This window comes from Triticum aestivum, chromosome 5A (genome assembly GCF_018294505.1).
Source record: "Triticum aestivum cultivar Chinese Spring chromosome 5A, IWGSC CS RefSeq v2.1, whole genome shotgun sequence".
Taxonomy (NCBI): Eukaryota; Viridiplantae; Streptophyta; class Magnoliopsida; order Poales; family Poaceae; genus Triticum; species Triticum aestivum.
In genome coordinates this window covers 118,764,823-118,785,995 of record NC_057806.1, presented here as the reverse complement: position 1 = coordinate 118,785,995, position 21,173 = coordinate 118,764,823, and the positions used below count along the sequence as shown (strand labels likewise).

General features: G+C 45.2%; 1 pseudogene; it reads right to left on the bottom strand.

The window, feature by feature from the left end:
* Positions 1-3,248: 3,248 nt before the first annotated feature.
* On the bottom strand, positions 3,249-19,654 carry LOC123102566 (disease resistance protein RGA5-like; annotated as a pseudogene).
* Positions 19,655-21,173: the final 1,519 nt, after the last annotated feature.

Sequence of the window (21,173 nt, the reverse complement as noted above, 5' to 3'; positions counted from 1 at the left end):
TATAATGGGAACCCCTTGACAGTTCGCCTTGAATAAAACTCTTTCAGCAAGGCCCAACCTTGGTTTTACCATTTGCCACCTAAGCCTTTTTCCCTTGGATTCTGCAGACTCAAGGGTCATCTTTATTTTAAACCCCCGGGCCAGTGCTCCTCTGAGTGTTGGTCCAAACTAGAGCCCCTTGCAGCGCCACCTCGGGGAAACTTGAGGGTTGGTTTTAGTTGTATGGATTGCTTATCTGGTGCGCCCTGAGAATGAGATATGTGCAGCTCCTATCGGGATTTGTCGGCACATTCGGGCGGCTTTGCTGGTCTTGTTTTACCATTGTCGAAATATCTTGTAACCGGGATTCCGAGTCTGATTGGGTCGTCCTGGGAGAAGGAATATCCTTCATTGACCCTGAGAGATTGTGATGGGCTAAGTTGGGACACCCCTGCAGGGTTTTGAACTTTCGAAAGTCGTGCCCGCGATTATGGGCAGCTGGGAATTTGTTAATATCCGGTTGTAGAAAACCTGACACTTAACTTAATTTAAAATGCATCAACCGCGTGTGTAGCCGTGATGGTCTCTTTCCGGCGGAGTCCGGGAAGTGAACACGGTTTTGGAGTTATGTTTGAACGTAAGTAGTTTCAGGATCACATCTTGATCACTTCTAGTTCACGACCGTGCTTTGCTCCTCTTCTCGCTCTCAATTGCGTAAGTTAGCCACCATATATGCTAGTGCTTGCTACAGCTCTACCTCACTACCTTTTCCTACCCATAAGCTTAAATAGTCTTGATCGCGAGGGTTTGATATTGTTGAGTCCCCGTGACTCACAGATTACTTCCAAAACCATTTGTAGGTGCCGATGATACCAGTGCAGGTGATGCAACCCAGCTCGAGTGGGAGCTCGATGAAGATCTTGATCGTAGTCTTGTTTCGATTCCAGTTGATCAGTAGTGGAGCCCAGTCGGGGCGATCAGGGATCTTTTGCATTAGGGGTTGTCTTTCTTTATTTGGTTTCGTAGTCGGACCTTGATTGTATCTAGATGATGTAATGCTATATTTATATATTGTGTAAAGTGGCGATTGTAAGCCAATTCTTTATCCTTTCTTATTCAGTACATGAGATGTGTAAAGATTACCCCTCTTGCGACATGCCTACAATGCGGTTATGCCTCTAAGTCGTGCTCCGACACGTGGGAGATATAGCCGTATCGTGGGTGTTACAACGCCTTCCTCCATGGACGCCTCGCCGAGCGCGTCTACTGCCAGCAACCGGCCAGGTTCGTCGACGACAGCCGCCCTGACCACGTGTGCCTCCTCGACAAGTCCCTCTACGGCTTGAAGCAGGCATCACGCGCCTGGTTCGCGCGGTTCGCCGTGTTCGTTCGTGGGATTGGCTTCATCGACTCCCACTCGGATCCATCCCTCTTCATCCTCCATGGCAACGCGGGCACGACCTACCTTCTCCTCTACGTCGACGATATCGTGCTCACTGCGTCCATGCCCGCGCTCCTTCACCGCCTTCAGCAGCTCCTGTTTGCGGAATTCTCGATGAAGGACCTTGGCCCCCTCCACTACTTCCTCGACATTGCTGTCACCAGGATGGCCGATGCTTCTTCCTCTCCCAATGCAAGTATGCTGAGGAGCTACTGGAACGCGCCAACATGACGCACTGCAAGTCGGTCGCCATGTGATCGACACCCACTCCAAGCTCTCTGCCACAGACGACGAGCCGGTTCAGGACGCCTCCGAGTACCGCAGCTTGGCCGGCGCGCTCCAGTACATGACCATGACGTGGCCCGACATCGCCTATGCCATTCAGCAATGTTGTCTGGCCATGCACTCTCCGCGCGCCCCACACCTCACGCAGGTCAAGCGCATCCTGCGCTACCTTCGAGGCACCGCAGAGCACGGACTCCAGCTGCACCCGTCATCGTCGCTCACGCTCACCGCGTACTCGGACACGGACTGGGCGGGTTGCCCAGACACCAGGTGTTCCACTTCTGGCTATGCCGTCTACCTCGGCGACTCCTTGGTCTCTTGGTCCTCAAAACGCCAAGTCACGGTCTCGCGCTCCAGCGCGGAAGCAGAATACCGCGGCGTCGCCAACACCGTCGTTGAATGCTGCTGGCTCCGACAACTCCTTGGTGAGCTGCACATCGCCCTGCCCAAGGCCACCATCGTCTTCTGCGACAATATTTCGTCCGTCTACATGGCTGCCAATCCCGTCCATCATCGACGCACGAAACATATCGAGCTCGACATCCACTTCGTACGAGAGAATGTCGCCCTCGGTCACCTTCGCGTTCTGCATGTGCCAACCAAGCACCAATTCGCTGATGTACTGACGAAGGGGCTCCCAGCGCCGGCGTTTCAAGACTTCTGGTCCATCTTATGCATCCGGCCATCGGATGCTTCAGCTGCGGCGGGGTGTTAGCAGTTGCTAGTCTAGGCTGCATGGCCATGCACGTCATGCATATCCTCCACCTCTCACATGTCGCCTCGCCTCCCTCTCTCTCTCATGCGCTACGGCGCCATGTACATGTACGGCTCCTATATATTGAGATCAATGCAACGAGAGCACCACAAGGTGCATTTTCCCTCGCATACATTGAGTTCGTCAGGGCGAGAGAGAGCGCGCGCACAAGCTGGGCCGCAGGCTGACACTACACTCACACCATTGACACTTACAAGCGTACCCCACTGCTAACACAAGACCTCTTCGAGATATCTCTTTTTTTTTGAAAGGTCTTCGGAATATCTCTTGGACGGGGATGGGGGTCGAGCTGACTTGCGGGTCCCGCCTGCCAGCTCACCAGTCGTTGCTTCACCCTGAATGGTGCCATGCACTTGCACTGGTTCAGCTTCGTCAGTCTGCTTCAGCTTACGCTTCTCTTCTTCAGAGTGTTGCGTTTGGGGCGTGACACTCGGCAAGGATCTCATCGCTGAGGCAACCTCGGTTCATACCTGGATGCTCAAGCATTGCCGGAGAGAGAAGCGCTCTGCTGTAGCGGCGCTGCCAGACAACAGAATAGAAGATCTGCAGCACGGCCTGAGCAATCAGATCATTTGGGAATTGCTGATTGTCTGGAGGAAGACCCTGACATCAAGGGTGCAGCTTTTGGCCGGAGGTCCATGATTCAATCACCTGGAAATTCACTTTGTTCCTTTGCTTCCTTCTGCTAGACCGACTGTAAAGTTACCTGCCAGGACAGCAATTGTTGAATCTTCCGGAAAGGAAACAAGGCGTGCCAAATCAATTAAATATGAGGACAAGGGCATTTGGTCCATATTTTTTTTAGAGCAAAAGGGCACGCAGCCCCGGTTCCATTGCAAGCAACGAAACCAGTGTGACAAGCATTCACCAATACAGCCCGCGGAGCACAGCACACCAAGCTGTCTCAGCAAGAAACACAAAACTATCCTAGAGCTGAACTACACCAAGCTAACATAGAAAGCAACCCTCAAGTCTACTGGAACAAAAGAAAAAAATTAAAAGGTACACAGGGGGGTTTACATCTTGTGCTCTCTATTCAAAACAGAAAGAGAGTAGCAGCATCAGCATCAATCTTCTTTTTTCAGTTTCGCCCCCACGTGCAACTTGAAAGGATCAACCGGGGGTCTGGCCACATCAGCATATGAGGATCTCTGGCAAGCTTCTCGAGGTTTTTCACCACAGCAGAGACCTGGATTTTTGCATCGTTTGAGAACAGAACCTCCCATGCTGCTAGCTCCATAGCCACCTGTCTCCATATTTTCTGCATTCCAGACCACACAGAGCGATTGAAACACAGGTTATTCCTGATTTTCCAGAGAGACCACATAACAGCTGCATGTAAAGCATTCACAACTGCATGTTTCTTATTGGAAACCCACCAAGCCGCAAGTTTCTCAATATCAGAGACCTTGCCAACTCCTGACATGTCTCCAATAACTCTCCAGAGTTCAATCGACACTACACATTCAAAAAATAAATGCTGGCAAGATTCCGGCTCAGAGCAAAACATGCAGGTCATGTCAGGGACATGCTGCCTTTTAACAAGATTATCTCTGGTTAAAATCTTGTTATTATAGACCAGCCAAAGGAAAATTTGTACTCTAGGGACAATCTTCAGCTTCCACACATACTGTGTATGGACGGGGAGGATTCCCCTAAAGTTCACAATGTTGTAAAAAGATCTAACTGAATATTGCCCATTTGCACTGTACTTCCATACTGGAGTATCCTCACAATCTTTAAAGGTAATAGTACTAGCAATAGAGACAAGGTCCATCCAGTCAGAGATTTGATCACCCCCTAGACACCTCCTAAAGGTGATCTTAAGATCAATCCCATCCCAGATTTTATATATAGAAATGTTATGATCATTAGCCAAAGAATATAGATCCCAAAATTGAGTGGATAGTGGCGCATTACCAAACCACTCATCCTCCCAAAAACGAATCTTCTTGCCATTCCCCACAACCCAGGAGTACCCCAACTTAGAGGCTTTAATGGCCCATAAAATACCTTTCCAGAGAGGGGAGGCCCCATTGCTGGAGCAAGCAAAAATATTTGGTTTACTAGTGCTGTACTTGTCATCAATAATAAGTTTCCAAATCTTATTATCTCCAGAAAAGTATCTTTTAGCCCAAGAAGCAAGGAGGCATAAGTTCATATCAGCAATATTAGTAACACCAAGACCACCATGTTCCTTCTTAAGGGCAACAGTCCCCCATGAAGTAAGGTGGTATTTATGATGGCCTTCATAATCATCCTAGAAGCAATTAGCTAGCTGCGAGTTAATGAGAGTGGTTGCCCATTTTGGGAGTTTAATTACCCCCACCAAATAGGCAGGGATGCTAGCCAAATTAGATTGGACTAGCACACGTCTCTTACCTATGGATAAGAGACGTCCCCTCCACCCTGAGGCTTTCTTAAGAATCTTATCTACCAGGGGTTGTAGATCTTCTCTCTTCAACTTAGCATAATGAAGAGGAGCACCTAAATATTTAATTGGGAACACACCTAATCTACACCCCAAAGTTTGGGCAAAAAGTTGGGCCTCATCCCCATCTACATTTATGGGAACCAAGTCACATTTGTGAAAGTTAATTCTCATGCCAGACATTTGCTCAAAACATGACAGGAGCCATTTGAGATTTTTGGCATGATCTAAATTCTTGCTCATGAAAAGAAGAGTATCATCTGCATACTGCATACTGATGACCCCAAAAGGTTTGGTGTTTGGGAAAACACCAGAAATCAAATTATACCTGGCTGCTTCAACTAACATTCTAGTGAATGCATCAGCAACCACGTTGAAAAGTAAAGGGGAAATAGGATCACCCTGTTTCACCCCTTTACCTGTGATAAAGAAGTCACTATTGGTGTCATTAACTCTGACACCAATAGATCCATTAACTATTAGAGTTCTAATTCTCTCAATCCATTTAGGGCTAAAGCCTCTACTGGATAACACTTCAAAAAGGAAATCTCTATTTATCATGTCATAAGCTTTCTCATAGTCAAGTTTGAAAACAAAACCAGGAAGTTTAGAGGAGGCCAAAGAGTGCACAATCTCATGAGCAGCAACTATGCTCTCCATAATGAACCTCCCTTTCATAAAGGCAGTTTGGTTTTGTAAGATAATATCATCACATACTGGACCAAACCTATTTGTACAGCATTTAGAAAAAAAAATAAAACTACAATTGGTCATGGCAAGAGGTCTAAATCTTTCTAGTCTAACAGCATTTGGTTCTTTAGGAACCAAAGTAAGAAGGGAGAAATTAAGCCTATATAAATCAAGCTCCCCTTTTTCCCAGTCTGCAAAAAGAGCAAGCAAGTTTGGCTTAATCAAATCCCAAAAGTGCTGATAAAATAAAAAGGAGAAGCCATCTGGGCCTGGGGCCCCTTCAGCATAAGAGCCAAAGACAGCAGCCTTGATTTCTTCCTCAGAAAAAGGAGCATCAAGTTTTTCATTATGAGCCCTGGAAACTATCCCATCCTCTCCCCAAAACCCTTTTTTGAGGTGAATATTAAGTTTGGGGGTAAAGCCAAATAGTTTTTTATAGAACTGAACAGTAAGGTCAGGTATACCTTTGGGGTCTTCAACAGGTCCATCCTCTCCTTCCAGCATTGCAATCTGTTTTTTCCTTCTTTTTTGGTTTGCAACAGCTTGAAAGTATCATGTATTTAGCTCCCCCTCCAGTACTTCTCTCTCTCTAGATCTTTGTCTGGCCTTAATTTCTTCCCTCCTCCATATGTCCTGCAGCTCACCTGAAATATTTTTCATTTTTTCTTTAGAAGCAGGGAATAAAGGTTGAGTTTCAGCCATAATATCCAAACAATTATATTCAGCAACCAAGGATTGCTTCTGCCTATTCTTGGTAACTTCTATATTAATACTCCAGCCCTTAAGGACTTTCCTCATCAATCTAGTTTTAAACTGCCAAATATCAATGGCTTTGGTATGCAAACACTTGGTGTTCCAGGTTTTATGGACAAGTTCATCAAAACCCTCCACACCAATCCACCACTTTTCAAATCTAAACATCCTATGCTTAGCAACAGGTATACCACCAGAATCCAGCAACAAAGGTGTATGATCACTAGCAACCCTAGGTAATGCCTTAAGATGTACTGCAGGGAACATAGCTTCCCAGTCAGTGGTTACAAAAACTCTATCCAGAGTTGCCATGATCATATCCTCCTGATTGTTACCCCAGGTAAACCTCCTACCAATATTACTAATCTCTATTAGACTGAATTTATTTATCCAGTCATTGAACAGATCAGCCCAGTGGTGATTAATAGCACCAGTGGATTTCTCAGCCGCATTTCTGATGAGGTTAAAATCTCCACCTATAATGGTAGGACCATCCCACCCATCTGCTACACTATGTAATTCATTAATAAAGTCAAGCTTGCCCTCATCATATGCAGAACCATAAACATAGATAAGTCTCCATTCTTTATGGTTATTTCTGCATCTGAGAAGACAGGAAACACAAAAACTATGGATGTCACAAGATAGGATCTCAAATGTATCATCCTTAAGACCTATTAGGATGCCTCCAGCTGTATCAACTGCAGGCAGCCATTTCCAAAAGAATTCATTCCTGGAATCTAATGAAAATGCGGGCACGAATATGACAGTGGTATTGACAAGTGTTTATGCTGAGATGCTCATAGTGGCATTCTTTGAAGCATGCAGAAGTTGGAATGGCATTTATCAAATTAAACCATTAAATGTCAGTGGTATTGACAAGTGTTTATGCTCAGATGGTCATAGTAGCATTCTTTGAAGCATGCAGAAGTTGGAGTGGCATTTATCAAATTAAACCATTAAATGTCTGTATTACTAGATATTAGTAATACAGGCAACTGAAACTGTTGAAATGCTCATTCAATTTCTAGTGTTTAAACTAAGAGCCTTCTTTTATTCATTCTTAGGAGCATCATGGTTTTGGTTTACTTTCTATGCATCATATGAAACAAGAAAATCGAAGTGTAGGATTGGGTGGACTAGGCCGGGAAAATTCCTTCCCATGCTCGTCAGAACATTGGTTGGATGGAACACCTCCAGTCTATAATGGGTGATGTTCCTACCAGATTTGTCCTTTTTAGATATAACTACACACATGCCAGTATGCACGGTGGCATCGGTGAACATAGGACAAAATGCTGGTACTGAACTAGACTCCTAGACTGACCCACTAAGCTCAGTGATCTAAATATGCAAGTTTGGAGTTCAGAGACATACTTGAACCAGCAGTATGTGTTCAGTGATCCATATGTATTTTGCAATGTGTTCAGTGATCCATGTGTAATTTGCTCCAAGGAAAATTACAAAAAATATGCAGCCTAAGGGAGGCAAAAGAAAACCTGAAAATTTGTCAGATGAGTTGTGTGCTTGTCTGGATCTCCTCTTCAGCCCTCCCTTGGTCCTCCTCCACCATATTTTCATCACCCCATATTCGGATTTCCAGTGTGGGGTGGTTCGGAAGGAGAGTAACTGTGCCCCTGATGGCTTCCTCCGATGCCTCCACCTCCCGAACCGTGGCACCACCGCAAATGATCTTCACGGTAACATGCATAAGGGAAGAGAGGTGCTGGATGCCAAAATCAAGATCTTTGCCTGCGTCTAATGGAACCTCCAGCTTCTCAAGACTCGGCATGGCCCCAGCTTCAAATATCAGTCCTTTGCCATTGCTCCAGCAGGTGAAGCGGAAATCCTTCAGACATATGAACATGTTGCTGCTTATAACGAGTCTTTGTTTTTGAGCAGATGATTCTGATGACAAACACAGAAGCAGCAAAGCAGGTAACCCTCCAAGGATCTCTAATGCCTCCTCTTCTACAGGGTTAATATTGATATCTAGGTACGAGAGGTTGTCAAGTGACGCGATCCAAACTGGAACTCTGGGAAAGAAATAGTACGCGTCCATCTGAAATTTCTGGAGGAGACGAGGGGATGGGAACCAAGAATCCAGCAAGAAATCTATGGAATAACCATACATTTCTTTTAGAGGAATGGAATAACCATAGTCACTCTTAATGCATAGAGACCGAAGGTTGAGTCTACCCAGTTTACAGAGTGATGAGACCAAGTTCTCCACAAAAATTTCTTTGTTACCGTGTGTATCGATGATGCACCAGCGCAGCCCAAGAATCCTCAATTTAGTCAGGCTGCCCAGTTCCAGCAAAGAAGATGCCAAACTGTCCCACTTGACTTTGATCTCTCTTAGCTCCTGTAGAGCATGCAGATTCCCAATTCCTTCAGGTAATTCAAGATTATTGACACGCAAACATGTCATATTTTGCAGTTGAACAATGCTTTTGGGCAATTTTTGTATCTTTGTCCATCTTATATCCAGAGTCTGCAAATGCTGTAGTTCTCCTAATTGCTCAGGGAATGCAGAAATGCTTCTAACATCGAGCCGCAAATATTTCAACTGACAAAGAGTCCTTACATGTTCAATAAAACTGCTTTCCATGTCCTCACCATTTTCTATATCAAGTACTCGCAGAACTCTAAACTTCGAAAGAGGAGGCATCTGTTCAGCATACCCAAATATACTGAGCGACCGGCAATGAGAAATGATCGCTGTTGATGGAACTGCGATGTGCTCTTGGGAATAACACAGAGATAGTCTACGAATCTTATGTTGTAGCACTAATTTCTGATTTTGGCCACCAAAGAAGGTAACAAAATTTTCTTCAATTGACTTGGATATAAGAAGATCAAGAATCATATCATGGACTCGGCATGAATAAACTCGACCATCATATTGAATTCTCACAGGTTGAACCATACTCCTATTGATAAGGTCACTGAAATACCCATCTCCTATCTCCTCCAAATCTTGTCCACCCTCTGTATTAATAAATCCTTCAGCAATCCACCTCCTTATCAATTGATCCCTCTTAATCTCAGTCTTCTGGAAATATACTCAGTCCTCCGAGGGATAATGTTTTTCTCATTTCTTCTACACCGGGATCTTTTTCCAGTGTCGAACCGATTGAGTTATATACCCTCTCCCATTCTTCATTTGTACTAGCTTTATTAGCCAGCAAGCTAGCCACTGTAATAATCGCCAAGGGTGAACCACCACATTTCTTCAATATCTCCGAGGAGACTTCTTCCAACTTAGGAGGGCACATATCTCCCGAGCCAAATATACGTTTCAAAAATAAACTCTTAGAGTTGGCTTCAGTAAGAGGCATTATTTCATAGACATGATCATGCTGAGGAGAGCAACATAATTTGGCTATAGTAATACTGCAAGTTGTTGTCATTATTTTGCTCCCAACATCATTTGGAAACAAAGCACACTTGATAATCTTCCATGCTTGATTACTCCAAATATCATCAATGATGACGAAATACCTACAATAGGAAAATTCAAATGCCTACTCCATAAAAGCTATTATAAATGAAGAAGTGTTAACAACATAAAAATGGCAAACCTCCTGAATGCCAAATGATAAAGCTTGTAGGATAATTTCCAGAGCAATTAAATAGGAGTATAAACTATAAAGTGAGAACATTGCAGTAGCTGTACCCTTTAATTCCTTGATGAACAGATATATTGAAACGGAGTTTCCCAAGGCTGGGCATGGATATAGTGAAACAGAGGAGGATGCAATAACTAAGTAAGGAAAAATGCTTCTGTGCTACACAAAGAACGTGAGCTTCAGGAATCATGCTCTTTTTTTTTTGCGAGTTGAACCAGGATTGTACAATTATCAGATAATTGGGTACTGGATCACTTCTATTTTATATGTCACTAACGATAATTATCCCCTAAAGTTCTACCGTAGAAACAAGTGAAAAAGCGAAGTTCCTAAATCCCCCTGAAACCAAAACCAGAATAATCATAAACAGAATGAAATATGATCGCCTGCTCAGTATATCTGCCTTTCTCTACAAGCAGAAAAACATTTTTCTATTCTATATTTAATTTAAATTGAACAACAGTAGAAACTAATAGAATGTGTTATATATGTACACCCAGCAAATCAAACAAGTGTTTAAGCAATTGGCGCCGTGTTGCCCGCCCACTGTCCTTGGGTGGGCTGGGAGTCCATGACCTGGAGCGCACGGGCCTTTCGCTCCGTGTCCGTTGGCTCTGGTTCAGCCGCACCGACGATCGCCGCACTTGGAGTGGTTTGGACCTGCAGTTTTCCGCTGAGGAGCGCGCCTTCTTCTTTGCTAGCACTTACACTGTCCTTCGCAACGGTCAGACCACGAAGTTCTGGGAGGACAGATGGATTGGAGGACGCTCTGTCCGCGAAATCGCGCCTCTCCTGCACTCATGCATTCCCAAAAGGAGAAGGAAGGCCACGACGGTGGCCGACGGCTTGCCGGGGCACCTTTGGGCGCGAGACATCCACGAAGTTGTGGGCATTCACGAAATCGGCCAGTACATCTTGCTATGGTGCTTGATCGAGAGCACAACGTGTTATACTCATAGGATCGACTAGGCTAGGGTTTCGGAGTAGATTGAACTATCTATGATCTGTTTGCGCGTATACCTTAGCGTTCCGGCCATAGCTGGTCCTTCGATGAAGGTCTGTGCACGGGCAGCGACGGTCGGTGTAGAGGTCGACGGTGAAGTGCGTGAGTGGCAGCGATGGAGCTTCCCATCGCTTCAGTGCCTCCCTCTGGATCGGATAGGGTTAGGAGTGGGGAACAGTGGCGGTGACGAACCTCGTACCCTGTGCCCCTGGTCCCCACCTCCTCTTTATAGCACTGCGCGATAGGGGCCCACCAGCCTTGCTTGGGCTGGACGCCCCCGATCAGGGCGTGGGTCAAGGGCCCAATGAGCCGTTGGGCCCATTGGTGGAGAGATCAACCTAACATTCTCCCCCTTGATCTCATCATATACTTTTAACTTTTATACTTTGAAATAACTCTTTTCAAAGTACTCGTTCCATCACAGATTTGCATGTAGAGCATGTCTCATCATCACGGTTCATTTCCGATAGAATCAACACCTACAACACACTCCTCTGTTTTGAAACAGATTCTTTAACCTTGGGCCCTTTTATTGTCCGGAAATGTTAGACTATACCATAAAACCCATGTCGATTGTGTGTTCTCCGAACACACTGGGCGGTAAGCCTTTAATAAGCAGATCTGCAAATACTTGTCTGTTGCTTTCATGCTCCAAGCATTTCAACATAATTCCGGACTTTCTCCTTAACAACGTATAACTTTGTGTCAATGTGTTTGGCATCAACACTTGACTCGTTGTCATAGGAGCGAAAGACTTAAAATAGTTATCGCTGTTGTCAACCATTATCAACTCCGGGTACAGGTCTCCTTAACCATTTTGCCTGTCCCTCAGCCTCATATCAAGCTATAAAATATCTTTGCATCACATTGATGATAATTGTTTCATTCTTTGGAGCTTTTCCACACAAAAATCTCCAAGTATGAAAGTTAGCGACAATTGTGGATTTCACTATACATTTCACAAGTCCTGTCTCTGTACTCACAATCTTTTGAGAGCACTTATTTCTTTCAGCATGAGGCTGATATCTTTGACTCCATTCCAGTGATCTATACATGGACTGGACATTGCCAAAACAATCCGGATACGTGAACTGTGTCAGGGTAATATATGAGCTTCCAATAACTGAAGCATATGGTACCATATCCGTTTTGAATCTTTTGGAACACCATAGTTTCCAGTTCCATTACCCTTGACTATAAGAACAGGCGTAGGTTTTCTCGCATGCATACTTCAGAGACCTCTCTTAGCATGTCCATGCGACATCCCTAATACCCCTTTTATTCTTTTCTTCGTGAATCTCGATACTTATAACGAGAGACACTACCGAGAACATTCTTTTGAACTTTGAGGACAAGAACTTATTTTCTCCTCCTGCAGTAGATTGACATCACCACTGGCAAGTAGGATGTCATCCACATGCACAGAATAAGGAAATGAATTTCCCATTCTATAACTTTGCACGAATACAATTGTCCTCACATTTTCTTTAACCCAAAATTACATATGATTCTTTCAACTTTAAATGTCACTGTCTAGAGACTTGCTCTAGTCCATAAAAGCACTTCTTGAAGCAGCATCCCTTGCGTTCTTTACTTTCATCTGATGTAACTCAGATCATGATGTCGATCATGATGTGGCACTTAACACTCATTGTAATATATTTCCTTTGGAGTCACATTGACCTTGTGGACCCTTTACAGCCTACTGTTTTGGCTCCATTGGAAATTACTTATGAGTCTCAAAGGCTCGGTTGAACACTTTAAATGAGGTGGGATCAACCTCCATTTGAATTTCACTAACATGGACTTTGTAGTAATCAGAAATATCTGATTATCTCATTCCTTAAGACCATCTGTGTCTCAGGTACTAGCACTTCTTTCATATGGGGCTGTTGTTGCTCTGTCTTTGCCAAGAGGCAAATAAATTCTATAGTCTTTGGTATTTTCATACCATGCTCCCCCAGATTACTCCATCTTCACTAAAATGGGGTATCTTTAAACTTTATTATTTGGGTTTATTCTGTTAAAACTTTCTTTTTGGCACTTTTAAGCACCGTCTTAGTATTCCTTAGTCAGCTGTCGAAACTATAAAAGATCCAGGAATACAACTATTTCTTTTCTTTAGGGGTATTACTTATGACCGTCGTACTCCCCCGGACGATCACATTCTTCATTAATGGATAATGTGCATCACATTATCTAAAGTATAGGGGAGTTTCATCATTCTTAATTTATCTAATATTTCTTTCTCCCCCTCGAAATGTGGCAAGAAATTTTCTGCCACAATTTCGAAAAACATTCATAACTTTTGTGAATTGAGAAAACTTCAATTGACTATTTCATCCATCTGATTACTTCATGTGAAATGAAGTTATCTGTTAACTGATAGGGGAGTACTTTTGCCTCATTAGTACTTTTGCAAGTCACACTTGCATATCAATCTTATCTTTAGGTTCGTCTCTAACTTCTATTCCTTTTGGATTTATTGAGTCCTTAATGACCGTTACACATAAAGTGTACGGTCAATACTAGGAAAGCATAATGACTACTCCATACTTTTTCTCTCGGAGTGGGACACATTAAACACACATGAGTCATCATATCTTTCTCCTGTCATACAAGATAAGTCTTTTGCCAAAATTTCTCCTGGCATATAGGATTTTCGACATAATACTATGTCAACTTTACCAACTTTACCTAGTTACACAGGTATTTTCCCAAACTTTTCCCCGCCATGCGGGTTTTATCATAATCATCTTTTCCCGCTATGCGGGTAATTCCTTGTAAGGGACATAAATGCCAGAATTGGCTCTTTTGACTGCATATTCAATCATCAAATTCAGAATAAATCCGAATGCTCTTTGACACACATGCTTGATCTGACGTTGGTCAAAATTAAACACACATGTTGCTTGTTTCATTTCAAATCATGTTGAATGAAAAATCTTCTTCATAGAGAGTACATGAAAGACATTCGTCAACCAAGACTCTCAATGATCTATCTCTTTTATTTTCTTGGATTAATATCCAAGAATTCTTTTCTTTTGAAGCCATTCTTTAGAGAGAACATACTCCCTCACGTTATGACCTTTCTTGGTCATCTTTCGGGTCACAAGTACCCAGTCATTCGCTTTCACTAATGAAAGCATGTAAAACTTTTAGTCTGAGAAAAACTTAACCAATAATCAACAATAATGAGCATAAAAATAACCCTACGTTGGTCTGGTTAAAAAATATGCACATTAAACCTTTTAAAACTTCCTTTGTATACTCTAAATCATCGTTGTGGTAGAATTAGAATAAAACATCATCCTTCAACATTAATTCCATATCACCGTTGGGCGGAAATGGAAATAATGCATATAACTCACAAACAATGTGATGATAATATTTCTATTAAACAACTTTGCTAAGAAATAATCATCATCATCAACTTTATTGCAGCGGAAACAAGAAATAAACATTTCTCTAGTTCAAGAGCATTTCATTATCTTTAATTGTTCTCTGAAAATTGATCACTTTCATACAAAATTTATCAGAGATGTAAGCTTTGAACAATTATGGTACTGTTATCATCAACGTTGGTCAGAAAATAACAATACCATATTTCAACTTTAAAACAAATATCTTTCTTTTGTCATAGCGGAAACTATCTGAATCTGATTTCACCCACAGGGGAAAAACATTGCTAAAGTTCTTCCAATTAATTTTTTTTCCATTGGTTCCAATTTAATTTGAAGATAAAACTTTTACTTTGCAGCGGAAAACATGAATAAAATTCAAGAACTTTTATTCTTTACAGAAACTTTTCTTTGACCAAATAAAAATTCATGAACTTTATTATTTCCTTTATAAAATTCATGAACTTTTCTTTATCTGAAAAGTTTTTATTTTCATTTTCAGAAACACTTTCTGTTTACTTTTCTATATTTTCTTGGCCCAGCGTGCGAGGCAGTGGCCTCGACCCGGCGCTAGCTGCCGTTGGCCACGGCCCAGCGCTAGCTGCAGTTGGCCTGCTCCTTTTCCAGCCCACAAATCGGCAGCAAGCCGCGCCAGCTCGGCCCACTAGCCCGGTGCCTGCTAGGGTTTGGAACTGGCCGTCGGATCAGATCCGACGGTCACCCGCGCCGATCGGCTGGCCAAAAACGGCTCCAGTGCCGTCGAGGGGAGCAAACCCTAGCTCATTCCCCCCGCGCGCGCCGCTCTCCTCCCTCGCGATTTTCTCGCCTGCACGACGGCGGCGAGCGCGAGGAGACGATGCAGTGTCCCGGCAGCTTGCCGGCGACGACGGCGAGGAGCAGCACCAGCGCGTCTAGCTCGTTCTCCCGTCTCTTTCTTTTCCGTCCCATGCCACCTAGTAGAGAGAGGGAGAGAAACTGCGCCTTCCTCTGTGCGCCGCAAAACGCCCGCAGCGCGCGGATCTCGCTACCGTTCCCGTCGCGCCACCCGGGCCGGCCGCCGGCAACGACAGCGGTTCCACTGCGCTGAGCCAGCGCCACCTTTCCCTACTCTTTCCACCCACCACCACGGCACAGCTGTTGCAGCGAGAGAGAGAGAGAGAGAGAGAGAGAGAGAGAGAGAGAGACGCGGCGTGCGCGCCCCTCTCCCCTTGCTCTTCTGTTATCAGATGGCAGCGGCTCGGGCGCACGTCCCGGCCGCCGGCGGCGGTTGCCATCGGGTCGCGCGAGCCCTTCCCTCTCCCTCTTTTTCTTTCTCTGACAGAGAAGGAACGAGCGCGATGCACCGTCCTCTGTCCCTTGCAGTGCCAAATGGCGTGGTTTGCCTGCGCCGTTGCCGATCCCTTCGCCGGTGACGCGTTCCCCTTGCGGTGAGCGCGCCGCCGTCGAATGGTTTGGCCGTGGTGCCTTCTTTATCCCCTTGTTGGGGTTCTTTCTTTGTTTCGGATTCGATCCGATCTGTCAAGGGTAGGGTTCGTTTCTTCTTCTAGATGCCTCGATGGTCGATGCACATCTAGATCGAGAGGAACGGCGCGACACAGCGGCGACACTTTCTTTTCATTGATTTCCTTTTATTTGCTTTGATTTAATCTCTACCCGAAAACCGATGCCTTTCCTTGCCTCTGATACCAATGTTATACTCATAGGATCGACTAGGCTAGGGTTTCGGAGTAGATTGAACTATCTATGATCTGTTTGCGCGTATACCTAGCGTTCCGGCCATAGCTGGTCCTTCGATGAAGGTCTGCGCACGGGCAGCGACGGTCGGTGTAGAGGTCAACAGTGAAGTGCGTGAGTGGCGGCGGTGGAGCTTCCCATCGCTTCAATGCCTCCCTCTGGATCGGATAGGGTTAGGAGTGGGGAACAGTGGCGGTGACGAACCTCGTACCCTGTGCCCCTGGTCCCCACCTCCTCTTTATAGCACTGCGCGATAGGGGCCCACCAGCCTTGCTTGGGTTGGACGCCCCCGATCAGGGTGTGGGTCAAGGGCCCAATGAGCCGTTGGGCCCATTGGTGGAGAGATCAACCTAACACAACGCTCTACGACGCGCCTGACCAGCTCGTGTGGAAGTGGACGGTGTCGGGCATCTACACCGCTAAATCTGCATACGCCGCTTCCTTCCACGGCTCGATGACCTGCGGCAACTGGAGGCTCACATGGAAGAGTTGGGCACCCCCCAGAGTGAAGTTCTTCCTCTGGCTTGTCAGCTTGGACCGATGTTGGATGGCGGACCGCCTCGCCCGGCATGGACTGCAGCACCACAACAGTTGCCCTCTTTGCTGCCAGGAGCCTGAAACAATGCGCCATCTCCTCCTTGGGTGTTCCTTCTCGAGGCACGTCTGGTTCGAGATCCTCTCCTGGATGCGCATGACATGCAGACCCCCGAGCAACGAGGCTACCCTCTTTGATTGGTGGCATGATGCCCGGCAGGTCACGCCCAAGGCGATGCGCAAGGGGCTGGCATCCGCGACACTTCTTACCTCCTGGATGATCTGGAAGCACCGCAACGATTGCGTCTTCAACGACGCACGCCCTTCCATCCGGGCGCTAGTTCACGGCATCAAGGAGGAGGCCAAACTTTGGGCTACGGCAGGCGCTGGTGGACTCAGAGTAGTCTTGCCCCCGACCTGGGACGTGCACTAACTCATGTCCCCTGACTGTAATTCGCCTCCTAGGAGGACTGTAACATAAAACACTCTTTCTTTTCAATACAATGAAACACAAAGCTTTTGCGTTTTCCCGAAAAAAGTACGATCCATCCAAAATTTATGAGTACCTTTTGTTCTTTAGAAATTCTCGGATTGCATTGATGAGCTTTTCCTCATCCCAAACATCTATGTTAGCGTACTCCTGCTGGCTGACTTGAGAGAGTATACTTCTTAGGATCTTCTTCACATCAGGCTGCTGCGACAAAGAAACAAAAGCTCGACACTGGAACTGGCCTTCCAGTTTACGGTACACCTCATTCGCAAGTGTAGTTTTACCGAGGCCCCCAGGACCCACAATAGATATCACCTTTTGCTGCTGCACCGATGCACCCACCCCCCCCATTAGGCACTTGATGAGCTCGTCTCTTGGCTTGTCAATACCGACAAGCCCGTCTGGCTCAGCATAGAGCGAAGGAAGACGAGGGTCAATGGCCCTTGAGATGCCACACTCAAAGGTGCGCTCATCGAGCTTATACCTCATACGTCGCTTGCTTGCATCTTCAACACGTGCCTTGAGCCCCTGGATTTGGCTGGATATTTGATGGCGCATCCTCAGCGCCTTGAGCTGCTGGATCACACTTTGGACAAGCCCTGCTCTCTTAGCAATGTCAGTTTGGCCAAGGCTTTTCATAAAGTCGTCTATGCAATCCTCGATGTCATAAGACATCTCCCGAACTTGGTCCCTCCATTCCTTTGTCTGCACATCAAGATCACGGTCCACCTCTGCCAGCCTCTGAAGGAGTGCGTTCATGCTGCTCAGCTCATCTTTCATGAATTCCACCTCCCTGTGCACACCTTTCAGCTTTGAGTACTCCTCCCCAAGCAGAGTGGTGAGCTTGCCGATGACAGAGGTCATCACCCCTGCCAAGGCGCTCACCATCTGTTGGACGCTTTATGAGTGTAGTTACCAAGATGCCCAGTTTTGTAGAAAATGGCCACAACCTTCAGCGCGACAAAGCAAACACCTGCTGATATATGTATGCATCATCAGAGAGAGGTAGGTCTGTAGGTATCATACTGAATAACAACCATAACGACAATCATAACCTCATAAGCGTCAATTGCCAACCTAAATACACAAGAATGCTAGAAAAGTACATAAACCTAATTTAACAATTTAGTAAAAAAGAAAAAACACTCAATGTCACAGTCAATTCAGGATGCACATGCAAACTTTCAATATCTATTGGAACTCAACCACTCTCCAAATTACATAACTGTACTAAAGAAGTAGACATGAACTCTTGTTACATAGACACATAAATAAATGATAACCATGCTATTTATCCAATTGTACCAGATTCAGTCGAACTATTGCTAGAATAGAAGATCTAGAATTATGGGTTAAAATACCTTTGAGTCGCTACACTAACTGACTAAGTCTACTAGAACTAGAATTAGGAATCGAGTTGCATGATTCATGGAAGTTACTTTATGCCTTTTGAAAGCATCATTTCGTGCACAATACAACAAATTGTAGGGCCCCCAATTTTGGGACTCACTAAACCACCAACCCCATACAACTAAACTTGCCATCTAAAATGTTCGCAAATGCCAACCCCTCCCAGCGAACATCGCCAGATATTGCGGTCCAATCTATATGCATTGTTCATTGCCTCCAATCCAGTCGGTCAGATGAGCCAGTATTTAGTTGTACCCACTAGCAAATAAAGATCAGTTTGTGTCTGCATATACACACAAAAGTTGTGCTTTCTTTTTTCTTGACTGTACACAGTAGGGCAAAAGTTGTGCTTTCTTGATCATCAAGAGTAAACTAATTGGTCTGCGTAGATAGTAGCAAGGTATGCATATATATTAGAGTCATCAGAGGGTTGAAGAACAGTGGAATGCAGAACTTGTCAAATTCTCCAAAGCAAGCATACCCATATCAAGTATGCATCATGAAACTTGTCGACTATGACAACTGGTTAATTAAGATTGCTTTTATTATATGAAATCGCCCTGTAAAAGAAGCAGGCTAGCAGGTAAAAAGTTGCTTTTATTATTGTTGTCACCTTAATTTCAGTAAGATCTATGGTGTCAACTACGACAGTACCATGGTAGCAGATTAGCGGGTACACAATTGGTTTTATCCAGCAAGATCCATGTGAAGGAACACGCCACTTACCACACCGCGGTGCCACCACACTAATGCTTCTAAAACACCAACAAATTTCACTGCAGAAGCTGACAAGTAGAGCAGGGTACCTCACAGTCCATACCTATTCGATGGAAGTCAGGCGAGCACCGCCGCCGGCGAGATCAACAAATCCGCAGCTGCGACCGCGAGAGACACCACTGGAGCCGAGAGCGGGAGCCGCCCGTTTCTGCGATGGGCGCAGAGGTCGTGGTGGTGGCGGCGGCGGCGGCGGGGAGCGGCGACCGTGTGGAAGCGTGGCTTTATTTTGAGGGCGGGAGTACCTGCGGCACCGTGAGAAACTGAGAAGAGCAGTGGCCGAGATTGCTGACTGATCCACGGCTCAACTAGCTCTCTAGCTTTGACTTTGATTTTTCTTATGCAAAAATTAGGCCAGCGGCATCTTAATGATTTTTCTCCAATCATGCAGGAGCTGCATGCATTATACCCCCTCTATTTTAGGTTATTTTGATCATAATTTTAACTAATAAAATAAGGACGTAGCTACCTGGCGCCCAAACGCCCGCTCGCGGAGCGAGCGCTCTCCCCGAAAGGAAGGGCCAGCCGCGCGGCCCCGTCAAGACAGCCCAGGAAAGGAAACGCGCCCCCCCACGCACCCGATCGAGCGTCTTGGTCCTCTCGCCAGCGCCTCGCGTGTTTCTCCCAGCCCGCGACTGGTCTCCTCGCCCACCCCTGCTCTGGTCTCACGCAACCTCTTTCCCTCCTCTTACTTGAAGACCAAGAATACGCAGGGGACCCTTCCTCATCCCTGCTTGTCCTTTCTTCCTTCAAAACAGATCTGGAGAACAAGGGACAGGTTGCCTTCCCCATTAATGGCGTCTTGAGGAAGAAGAAACACATACAGAGACTCCTCCTTCCTCCTCCTTTCTTCCTGGAGATCAGATCTGGAGAACGAAAAAGAGAGCCTACCTCCCCCCAAGTAGGTAAGCACCCGCTCCCCCGGCCCTCTCTCCTCTTTGGTCTTCGATCATGTATTGCTTGCTCAGCCACCCCAGCTGTGCCAGTTTTGAAACATCAACTGGTTTTTTTTTGCTTTGGTGAAAAACCAAGAGCACCTGGTCGACTGCTTTTAGGCAACCCTACTGTATGCATGGGGCAACTGCATATAATGCATTGTGTGCCTTGATGTACAACTGTAGTAAGACAAAAAGCAACACTAGATGAAAAAAAGGACAACTCAAGTACCAAAACTGGACAACTTCAGTGTTTGCTAGCAGATAAAGGGTGCAACTACTCAACTGTTTTGTGCCAAAAACCCTAGGAAAACCTCATTGTATGCATGCAGCAACCGGGGGGTAATGAACTGTGTCGATTAAAACAACATATGACCAGAAAATGGGCACTCTAGTATAAAAAATGGGTAATTGATGTGTTGTTTAGCAGACAGATGGTACAAACCCAGCCAACCCTTAAAAAATATTGTTTCTGTAAACATGAAGCAACAATATTGTATTCATTGAGACAATTGTATGCAAAAAATATCAATGTGCAGGACCATTGCGCAGCTTTGGGCATCATAGCTGTGAAAAAAGTCTAGAGTTGCCTTTATAAGGACTATAGAACTGGCCAACTCTATTTCTAAACACATGCAAAACTCCTATGCTGATTTAAGGTGCATTTTGCATCAGCCAAAATAAAAAACACATGAAGTATATAAGCATAAAAACTCATGTTAGAACAATAGTAGTAGCATGCGTGTGCTAAAAACACAATTTTTGTGTTTCACTATCGTTCTCGCCGAGACACAAACGAAAAAAACCCACATTCATGTACTTTGCTACGTTGCAAATGGTTCTCACTAAAAAAATAAAAAGAGTATAAACTACACCAAATATAGGTCTTCTGCCCCCTGGTAAGCT